We start from the raw sequence: 7,838 nt of genomic DNA on the forward strand, positions 1-7,838 counted from the left end.
CAAAGCCCTGAAGAAGGGTCTGGAACCCCAGCACCTCCTCCCTTCCAGCTTCCACGACATCGAGGCCCACTGTGCCAGAAGCCACACGCCCTCCACCAGCGTCTCCGACCTGGATGGCCGACTTCACCGTGAAAGTAAAACAGTAGGAACTCAGAGGCCAAACATGATCGAGACATGTATTTCAGAGCTTCCCAGAGACCTTTCCAGACTGGTCCCGAGGGCTTCACTCCCCCCTGGCTCACTCTGCACCTTGCCCTTTGCTGGGTCCTGGGGGTCTCGGGTGAATCTGCACCGATCTCCCACGGGTTTCTCACCTGCTCATCTCCACTTCTAAGCCCTGGTGGGTGCGCTCCTTTGTCCCTCAAGGGAGCTGGACTGGAGAGCAGCCTCTGGACTTTCAGTCAACACCAAGGTCCTCCGGTCACTGTGACTCAGGGGCCAGCGGCCAGTTTACCACACCACTTGTCTGCAGAGTGGCTTTCGTTCAGTCACGTCCGACTCTTTGCAGCTCACGGACAGCAGCACAGCTACGGAGAGCCGGCTGTAAAGACGACCTCGAGCACGTGATTAGTGACCAGAAGCAGCACTATCTCACTCAGTCCCAGACTTATGCTAAAGGGATCTGTCAAACCCTAAACATCCTAACTGATGAATTCATTCAGGCCCACTCTTGCTCTTTTCTGACCCTCAGCTGCTCCAAACAAGCTCAGGAAGGCTTAGACAAGAGGCAGATGGTGAGGGAGAGGGAGTCTGGGAGCTACGCCTCTCTGTTACATAACGCTCAGCACAGAAACCTCCCGGAACCAGCCTTGGGGACACCTCCTGGCCCATCACTTCAGAATAAACCACGACTCAAAACGGGCAAAAAGATAAGACAATTGTCACGTTGGTATTTGATGACCAATGTGCAATCCTACTAGCAAACAGAACGTCAACACATTAGTAAAAACAGGTTTGGGTAGGGTCAGATTCTTTAAGAGACACACCTTTGTTCATTCGATCCACACGCATGTAACTCTCAACACCCTAGCCTGGACCCTGTAGGAACACGTGAGGCCACTTGAGGAAGGTCGTTGGTGCCGCTCACCTAGACCCCGTTTCCCCCTGTTCAGTGCAAGGAGCAGCCGGTTCCGGTTAAACGGGGTCCCAGGACGAGTCCGCTGAGGCAGTGTCAAGTCACTTCCTGGTGGGAGCGAGGTCCCCAGGGCTCCCCGCCCTGTCGCGGGGACCTTTCATCTGGGTCCCGCCAGGACCACCCCCCACGAAGCCGGGTCCTCGAGGGACTGCCAAGAGCAGGCCCAGCTGCTGAGCGTGCTGGACACGCAGCGTGGGACGGAAAGAGCCGTGTGCAGCCGTGAGATCCGGAAGGCACTCGTCACGGCCGTGCGACCCAATCTGTCTTGCTGATACCTCACTGCTTCAAAACGACTGAAGCCTGCCAAGGTCCCCCTTCCCCCCATTTTCTAAGATAGAAAAGCAGAATTTACTTCAAAATTCAAGTGCAGCAGGGCCCAAATAACACGTTGAAATGTAAAGGCTGCCAGCAGCACAGACTGGCAACTAACAGCCTCTGAGAGAGCGAGCAATGAGAACAGCATGGCCACCAACACAGGGGAAATTCAACCGTCCGCACGGAATTCAGCAGGGCTGCAACACTGTGAGGAAAAGGTCCCCTTCCAACCACAGGCCCACTCGCATGCGAGGCAGTGAGCGCCCTCGTGAAGAAACACTCAGGCAGAGGCTGGACGGCCGCAGGGGCCGCCTCCTCGGAGGCCCAGGACCCCACTCTGGTCCCCCATCGCTAGCATCCCCTGAGCCTCGAGTCAGGTCTGCAGCCCTGCGTCCCCCCGGAAGCTCCCTGGTGGTGGTTCGCTTTTGCGGCTCCACACCCCACCCCAGGCCGGCCCTTGACAGCTGTCACGGAGCCCAGCACCCATCAGGTACTCGATAAACATCTCCCAAATGAAGTCAATGAATATGTAGGAAGAACTCAGCTCTGCAGGCCAAAGCCAGTCTTATAACCTCTAGGGCTCCTCCAACCTAAAAACGAAAATGCACCACTGCCCACATCTGGGAGCGGGGAGCCTGCGCTCAAAAGGACAAGTCAAACATCAATGTAACGCTTGATTAGGAATTATTACCAGACTCAGTTGAAAACCAGCGTGAAAGCTAACCCTGAGCCATGGCTCTCTGTTCTTGGACGTGCGTTTACATGTGCAGGCGGCTGTTTTTCCCACGTGGAATTTTATGTTGTGAGGTATTTATTTTTTCTATTAAAAAAAAGCCACACCCTCTGTTTCTATTGCATTATTACAGTCCTTATTATCCCATCACGTGGCTTTTCCTCTTGGGCACACACCCTGCATTATTGCTGACATCAAAATCACTTGTCAAAATACCTCTACCCTAGCCCCATTACACCCCTGACCTTTCCAAAGCACAGGTCTCTGTGTCAGCTGGGACAGGGTGGAAACTCATCTGCTTTTCCCAGACACCCGAATGCTCTGCGCAGAAGGAAAAAATGCCAGGATCACCAACACCTTTTGAAGTCACCTTTCCAAACAAAACTACCCTAGAGGGCAACGGCAGATCTTTGAAGCTTTTAAATTCTACTTTTTTAAGGGATTTGGGGGCGGGGGGAAGGTGGAGAGAGAATGAGCCCCGGATGTCGCGTGGGGACTGCAGTCCTCGCCACCCCTTCCGCCTACAGAAGAAATCCTGATCCACTCCTAACCATTCTTCTCTGCTTCTTCCGGAGGACGCCCCAACTCTGCTCTCCAGGACACAATACCCGCACCACTGTGTCCTGAGCCATCTGAAGGTGAGGCTTTCACAGAGCCTTATCAAGATAACCCCAGGTCTGGTTAGGTTGCCATCAAAACAGAACTATCCTTGGAAAGAAAAGAACAGGCCACAGTTTTTGGGAAAGAACCAACAACCTAAAGATAAAAGCAGACTGAGGGCCTAATGGTTCATGGCTACATAAATGGAAACTTCGCTGAAGCTCCATTTTCCCTTCTCTTTCTGCTCTCCCAACAGCCCTCCCACCCACCTCCCAGTAACTTAACTGCTGGCACATCCCTCCTGCTGTTCAAACGGAATTACAAAGAAGAGATGGGGGAAGCGATAGCGTTTCATAAGAAGGTTACTACAGGTGACCAATGCTCCAACAGAGCGCTGGCCAAATTTATAATCAGCCTTACAACGATACCTTTCCAACGCAGGACACTCCGTTTACAGGCTGAAGCCAAAATGAATTTCTACCGATAGGAAAGCGGACACATTCAAACCCCACATTCCCATACAACCGCCGATTGCATCAAAATTGCCCTAAAGGGAACCGGGTGGAATTTATACAACTCCAAAGGCAGCCTGCCCTCAATGACTTCTTCAAAAGGAAGGTTTAAAGTCATTTGCAATTTCTTTCTCTGGACCAGGAGTTTCGGCGGTGCCCTCTCCTCCACACAGACAGGAATGGATGGTGTGACGCGGAAACCATCCGAGCTGCCCCTTGCAGACACCGCTGACCCAAACGACCCGGGGACACCCAGGCGCCTACCCGGATTATCGGGGTTTACCTGCATCCGTCCCCGAGGCCCTTTCACCCCCTTCTGCGTGATGACATCAAGTGGAAATGGCACGCGTTTGGGAGGCAAGAGGCTGACGAGCAGGAATCACAACTGAGCCCGAGCTTTGTTCAGCCTGCAGTGAAATACACGCAGGAAGGGTTAGACCCGCGCAGCAAAGAAACGCAAGCGTCCTCCCGGGCAGAGCGGCGGAGCGGGGCACCGGGCCGGTGCAGGAGGCGGGGGTGTGGCGGGCTGGGCCGCCGAGGGGGCGAAGCGCGTCCTAATTGTCTTCATAGGATCAGTGACCACCGCCCCCCGGTCCTCTGCAGTCTCCCCCGCCCCTAAGTTATCCTCCGGGGCTAGAGCCTCAACTAGCAACGACAACCCATCGGAAAGAAAAACAAGAGAAGGCGCAGGACAGCATCGCGGAGCACGAGCAAAAGGCCCTAGGTAAACCCGGGTACGCGGGGGCGCGGGGCGCGCCGCCCCCGCCCAGGCCGACACTCCAGCGCCGCGGCCGCGAGCATCCTGCCCCGCGCCGCGTCCGCCGCCTCCCCAGCTCACTGTCCCGCTGCTCTGGGTCTCTCCTCTCTCCACCCCGGGCGGCGCTCCCCGCCCCACGCCCACCCTCGGCGGGAGGGGCTCCGGCCGCCTCCCGCGCAGCGGCCCGCGGGTCCGGCCGCCTTTGTCCTGCCGCTGCCCTTCCCGGAGCGAGCGCTCCGGGCGCGGGGTCGGCACAAAAGACCCCTAACATCTGGCCCTTCCCCGCCGCCTCTCCTCCCGGGAGGGGCCGGATCCGCAGCGACAACTTCAGGGGGCGGGCAAGGCGCTCGACAAAGGCGCCCCAGGGGCGCATCCCCGGGGGGCGCGGGGTCGGGGCGCGGGGTCGGGGCGCAGCCGGGGCGCGCACACGCACGTGCACCCAGGGGCGCGCGGCGCGGGCCCGAGGCCAGCTCCCGGGACCAGGGCTCCAGAGGGCATCCGAGGACTCGGCGGAGCCGCCGGGCGCGCCGCTCCCCGCCTCGGCCGCCGGCCCGACTCCGCCCGCGCTCGGAGAAGCGCACTCCGGGGGCACCTCCCCCGCGCCCCGCGGCTCTGCCCCCCGCTCCAGGGTCCAGAAGACGCCCCCCGCCGCGTCCCCGTAGGCGCCTCCCGGCTCCCGCTGGCCCAGCTCGGGGACGGCCGCTGCGAGGGCGCAGACATCCCCTGGCGCTCCCCTCGCCGCCCGCGACCCCGGAGGGACAGAGCGGAGGAACAAACCGAAACTCACCGACCTCTCCCCGCGGCGGGCTCGGGCGCTGCCTCAGAGGCGGCGGCGGCGGCGGCGGCGGCATCGCCGGGGTCCCCGCGCGCGCCCCGGGTGCGGGGCGGGCTCGGGGGGCGCGGCGGCGGTGCCCGCAGCCCCCGCTCCCGGCGCGGCCCCTCGGGAGGCGCCCCACCTGCCCGGCCGCCCTCCGCGCTCCGGGCCGGACGCTGCCGCCAGCGCTCGGCTCCGAGCCGGAGCGTGTGGCGTCCCCGCCCGGGCTCCGGCCCCAGGAGGCCGGCTCGCTCCCCGTGGCGCCGCCCCTCCCCGGCGGCCCCACCCCCCGCGGGCCCGCACCGTCCGCCTGTCTGTCCGGAATCGCCGGCCACCCCCGCGCTGAAGAGCTGCCCGCCCTCCCCCGCCGCACCCCAGGGGCCCAACCTCGGCGGGGACGCGTCGAGGCCCCTGCCCTGCGCGCGCGGGACCCGGGCTGGCCCGAGTCAGGTGTGAAGGAGGCCGGGCTCCGCCGGCGGGGGCGGGCCGGGGCGGGGCGAGGCGGCGGGGGCCGGTCCGCGGCGCGGGCCCGGGCCGCGCGGGGCGGGAGGCCGTCGCGTTCCCAGAAACTGCGCGTCCGGGTCCGCGTCGGTGCTGGTCCTTTCTGGCCGCCCCTGCGGGTTCCTGCGGCCCAGGCGGGGCGGGCCCTTGCTTTGGTGGAGGAGAGGATGCGGCCACAGAAGCCGGGATGACACCCGCCACCTGGCTCCCCAGGATTCGGGGCGGGGGTGGGGGGAGGGGCGGGGGTAGCGGGGAGGGGCACGCTAGGGCCGTGGGAACCAGCGGGACCTGGGAACTGGGGGTCCACCCTATGTCTCCACCTCGAAACGTAACTCCTACCTTAGGGACAAGCTTTGCATGTCTAGTTCCTCTAAGAACATCGAGGCATGCCTCTGGTGTTGATTTCAGAATAGGAGATCCGAGGAGGAAGGTCGCTGGGAGAGACGTCTACACAGACTGGAAATCCCGAAGTCTGTTCGGTGACTCTCGCCAGCTTTCCTAGGTCTCCCTCGCCAGGGTTCAGCTGAGTGCTCCCTAGCCGTCCAGCGAAGCAGGCTTGCTGGGGTTTGCCGGCTGCTGGAATAGAGATGTCATTACGCCCTACTGTCTTGTCCAGGGGGCAAGGACCTCTCCCGCATCTCACTGAAGTGCTCCTGCCAAGAGGATGGAATGGACAGCCTGCGCCGCACCCTATGTGACCTACTAAAATTCACAATGCGCTCTACAGACCCTTCTTGTCTGTTGAATGAAACCTGTTAATAGTGTTTCCAAATGTGCGGTCACTCAGCACAGGCAGAAATCGGTCAAAGAGAAGCATAAAGCTTCACGGGTGTCAGCCCTAGGGTCCCAATTAAAACGTTCTCCTGGCTGACGCACGTCCTTCTATTCCCTGAAGTTACATCCTCTGTTGTACACCTGGCAGGAGTGAAAGCAGTGTGTCTGTTTTAAGAGCAGACGTATATCTTCGCAGCAGAAAGCTTCAGGAGTCTTTATTTCCAGGCTCAACTTCAGGAGCCTGAAAACAATTTTTTTGTCCTTGTTTTTGTCGCTTTAATGAGAAGCTAATGAGCATATTGAAAGCTCTAATGCTAACCAGCAGCTTCAAATAGGATGGTGAGTGACAATACAGCAAGATTTTACTAGAAAAATTTAGCCTAGAAATATTATCGTTATACAAAAGTGACATTAAAAGCTACGTTGAAGAAGCTACTTTCAGGGGTGGGTAATTCTTCCAAAATGTTTAAAATCTTTCTTTTCAGCTGCTTTCCAAATAATCCTTTGGGAGGATTCAAGCATTCAGCCCGTTGTACGGTAAACTCTTCCCCCCTTGCTCATTCATTCCCACTGGCTGGTCTTTGGATTCACGCTGCATCATGGGTGTTCTGCCTTCTGTCCAACCTTGTAGAGCTGTCACACAGGGAGGGTTAAGTAACTGTGGGCAGACTGGGATAGGCCGTTCTTAAGATTAGTTGGGGGCCAGCACCAGGGCAGGGGAGACACAGGCAACTACATGTCAGAGAGGGCTCTTCAGTGAGACGCTTGCGAGAGTGAAGCAGCTTGGAGCAGGCGGGGTGCGGGGTTCAGAGCCAGAGCCGGCAGGCAGAGTGGGCGAAGCTTCAGGAAGGCATCACACCCCAGACAGAGGCATTGCCCACATGTGGGAGTGAGATGCGACCAGGGTCTTCAAGATCCCAAACCTTGAAGATCCACGGTTATCAGGATGAGGCCCTGGCTCTGGGGAGTCAGGTAAGGATCAGATGTTCCCGAGCTCACTCAACAAATGTTCCTGATGGCTGGCCTTTGTCCACAGAATCCAGCCCTCGCATCAGGACAGAGAAGGAAACAGACCCAAACCCCCACCCTCACAGAACTGTCATACTGATGGAGGAAGCGGAGAACACACAAGATAATAAACAAGGACAAGAAATTATGTGCTGGGGAGTGAAAAGCAGAAGGGGGCAGATCAAGCCAGAAGAGGGGCGTGGAGATTTCGCGTTGGGTGAAAGCTGAAAGTTTAGTTTGGTGGCTGCGAGGGCCCCCTGAGAAAACGCTTTTGAAGAGGGATCTGAGCAAAGGTTTCCTGTTATCAGACAGGGTGCAGGAAGGGGGCTGTAACCCACCCCCCAGCCCGCCACCCGACTCCCTGGGTGGAGGCTGAAATACTGGGACTGGGTTACAAGGTCAGTCAGACCAATAACACTGATGCTTAGTCACCTGAGGCTGAATTACCGCTGCTAAAATCCAGGCAGGGATGAGTTATTCATCTTTGTACCCACAGCATCAAGCACAGATATCCAATAAATGTTTATTGAGCTGAACCCTTAAATCTCCGAGAACATGGGGTGGGGCTGAGATAAATGTGGCCCCGTGATTCCCAGGACAGCCTTTCTATCAGGAAGATACTTCCACAAGCAATGCAATAATCTTTTTTTATCCCTTTTCATGACTGTCTTCCTGATCTTCGAGGGCAG

At 58.5% G+C, this 7,838-nt stretch overlaps 1 protein-coding gene across 10 annotated transcripts in view; it reads right to left on the reverse strand.

The window, feature by feature from the left end:
* RNF152 (ring finger protein 152) overlaps positions 1-5,453 on the reverse strand; it is a 73,971-nt gene extending 68,518 nt beyond the window's left edge. The window contains exons 1-2 of one of the 10 annotated variants that reach the window (XM_069569125.1): positions 5,254-5,453; positions 3,579-3,702 (exon numbers count right to left, since the gene is read on the reverse strand). The gene's annotated coding sequence lies outside the window, so the exon portion shown is untranslated. Of the gene's footprint in view, positions 1-1,087; positions 1,365-3,559; positions 3,703-4,839; positions 5,112-5,253 lie in introns of those variants that run through there. The other 9 variants (XM_069569132.1, XM_069569127.1, XM_069569126.1 and 6 more) reach the window with 9 other exon arrangements.
* Between the last annotated feature and the right edge of the window lie 2,385 nt (positions 5,454-7,838).

Source organism: Ovis canadensis, chromosome 23 (genome assembly GCF_042477335.2).
Source record: "Ovis canadensis isolate MfBH-ARS-UI-01 breed Bighorn chromosome 23, ARS-UI_OviCan_v2, whole genome shotgun sequence".
NCBI classification, from domain to species: Eukaryota; Metazoa; Chordata; class Mammalia; order Artiodactyla; family Bovidae; genus Ovis; species Ovis canadensis.